The 3,099-nt window shown below is 45.7% G+C and overlaps 1 non-coding gene across 1 annotated transcript; it reads right to left on the reverse strand.

Annotated features, from left to right (window-relative positions):
- Positions 1-207: 207 nt before the first annotated feature.
- Positions 208-310, reverse strand: LOC126518397 (U6 spliceosomal RNA). The gene has a single exon (XR_007596370.1). It is a non-coding gene; the product is annotated as a U6 spliceosomal RNA (small nuclear RNA).
- Between the last annotated feature and the right edge of the window lie 2,789 nt (positions 311-3,099).

A 3,099-nucleotide genomic window follows, 5' to 3' on the forward strand; every position in this document is an offset into this window, starting at 1 on the left:
ATGGAAACAGATGTACCTGTAAAGGGAAAGGAAAGTGATGGCTTACATTGTACGTCAGGTTTAACAGGCAGCGGAACGACAGCCGCAAAGCGCAAAACGGACGGGAAGAAGTCCGCAGAACTCACAATCAGGTTTGACAGGCCGCAGACCGACAGCTGCAAAGCGCAGAACAGGAAGATTCATTATCGAAGTCCGCAAAATTCACGAAAAAATGTGGAACGCTTCACGATTTTGCGTGTCATCCTTGCGCAGGGGCCATGCTAATCTTCTCTGTATCGTTCCAATTTTAGTATATGTACTTTGGAAGTACAATGCAGCAACCTGTCTTCCTGTATATATAGCCATCCTGTTAAACCCGCCTAGATGCTGGTGGCGAAAGCCAAGTTGAACAAAGTTTTGAAAACGTTTATCGATAGAGAAGTTTACTGTTTAGCCCATTACGTACAGGAAATGAATTTACGTTAGCTTTTTTATGTAGACCAATAAATAAAGTTATAATTACTTTATGCATTGCGTTTGCGTTCCCACATAAAACTGCTCCAATGTCTTCGGCGGTTAAGTTAGCTAGTGTCACCTAGCGAACTTCATAACAAACAAAATTGGCTGCCGTATGGCCTCCGTGATTTGTACGCACGGCGCAATATTAAGGCTAGGACCCGCGCCGTTTAAAAATTCAGTTGTCGGGCGTAGTGTTCGTGTTGTCTGTTGTGCAACGTTTTCTCGAGCACAATGAACATGTTATTCAACGGCTTTTCGTTTCGTCCTATGAATAAGCATATAGTTGAGGTGGTGTTCCGTGCAACGTTGATTTCATGCATATCGATCCACCGACCTATTGAGATATTGTCGAGTGCCCATCTGCATTCGTTTCAGTTTTCATATTATCCGAATTTAAGGCGCAATAAATAAAAATAAAAAAAGCAATGAGACCTGGCCTAGACGAGCGCTTAGTCTATGGCTTAGTGCCCACGCACATCTTTTGCCGGGCTTCCCACGTTCCGTACAAAATAGGACCGTAGGATGTGCAAGAATGCAACGGTAAATGCATCTGCTCCGCCTTTCGAGTATTTCCATGACGTCATGGTGAAGCCGGACGTCCTTTTCGGCGTCTCTTGGGAACATGAAGGAAACAACTAATGGTACATTCTACCGGTTCCTACCGCGCTCCAACTCGGTTTGCAGCGATGCGGTTTGCAGCGAGATTGGGACCAGATAAAGTCTGCCCCATTCGAACGTGCTAGCTAGGTGCTCCCAGTTCTAGTACGCTCTACTCTCATTGCAATAACAGTAGCCACGGGATCGAGTTCCTGTAGGTTCTCGGTCGCGCTCCCAGCTCGAAGGTCAGAACGCCCGGAGGGCACTCTGAATGAACCAGCTGAATGTGTGCTGATCGAGCGCTTGATTTAGACCAACCAAATGTAAACCGCACCGCGAGACCGATCTCGAGCACTCAAAAGTGACCTGTCAAATATGTACCATAATGCTGGAGCGTCATGTGAAGAAAGTGGAGCGGGAAAAAGGCCACCCAGCGCGTGACCGTGTATGTATGTCGCGGTCGGTTTTTGTGTTTACTCCCGGCCGCGCTCAGTGAAAAGACAATAATCCCGCCGTAGTGCTTAGTGGCTATATATGGAGTTGGTTTGCTATAAGCACGAGGCCGCGGGGTCGTATTCCGGTAACGGCGGCCGTATTTAGATGGGTGCGAAATGCGAAAACACCCGTCTACTTAGATTTAGGTGCACGTTAAAGAACCCCAGGTGGTCCGGATTTCCGAAGCCCCCCACTACGGCGTGCCTCATCATCAGATCGTGGTTTGGCACGAAAAACCCCATAATTTAATTTATGATTGTTAAAAAGACAATACATACGTGCCCCCCCCCCCCCCCCCCCCCCCCCCTTCTCCCGGTACACCTTACAAATAAAAAAATTCCGGCAACGCCACTTAGTACGAGCGACCTTCAGCAATGTGCGGCTACCATATCCTCGCGCGTTTCAACTAAGACAGTAAATGCATACATTGCAATAAATGACCTAAGTTGCACATGCATATCGGGAGAAAATGCACAGAGCAGTTTGCAAAACACCAAAACAAGTGCTCGTCAGTTAAAACCTATCAGAACCAAAGACACTGGGCTGAGTATATAGCTCACGGTGAAGTGCTTGGCATACTTTTTGGATTTACAGGAGACAATAAGGAAAGGGAAAGCATTATGGGGGATTGGGTTGCGCAGGCTGGCCGCATGATGATATGCTCCTGCCTAGTGTCTCTCCTTCTCCAGTACTCAATCTGGCTGGAACCATGTTTTAGAATGGCCAGGGCAGGTGCAATATTGTTTCTTAGGATAGCTGTCACTGAGTACAGCTGCCTCAGATTTCCAAGTGGCAACTTCCACGCCTGGTGTCGTTTCCCATACCAGAGATTGCAACATGCTGACACATTTTCGCTGGATGCCCACACATGATGTTAAAATCAAAATGTATCTCACTTAATTAAGTGTCCGGTTTGCATTTACGAGCTCAGATTTGGCATGTCGCGAAATCGCAACAGGCTTGAAGAGGTTAACGATGGTTTACCTTCTTACGGAGCACACAACCAACCAGAAACTTGTTTCAGCAATAAATTGTTTTTAGATCACAGAAGACATTTTCGGCGAGCTTGCTGTTGATTTCGCTCGCTCGAGGAACTTGTCTGTATAAACTTGCTTGAAGCAAGTATCTCCCTCTGGCATCCTTTCACCAAGACTTCCAACAGAAGGTTTGGAGATGGATGAGCGAAATTTCTCACGAAGAGAAGTTGTTTTTCATAAAACCCAACACAACAATCGTACATACTGGTAGAACAAGCCCAAATTCATAAACTTTACGGAATTTTGGCACTTTGCAGGCACGTGATGGAGATGGTCTGTTATGTGTTATGGAGTGCATTTACAAACTTGGATAGTATTACTGGGCAATGTATATACATATATCTATAAATAGTGTCCACCAATACCTACCTGCCTTGAGCTACAGAGCAAAATCAAAGAATGCAATTCCGTTTTCTGTAGGATATATCTTGCTATGCTTTAAGCAAGTAAGTGTGCAAAGCTTTGATATTCA

Source organism: Dermacentor andersoni, chromosome 11, assembly GCF_023375885.2.
Source record: "Dermacentor andersoni chromosome 11, qqDerAnde1_hic_scaffold, whole genome shotgun sequence".
NCBI lineage: Eukaryota > Metazoa > Arthropoda > Arachnida > Ixodida > Ixodidae > Dermacentor > Dermacentor andersoni.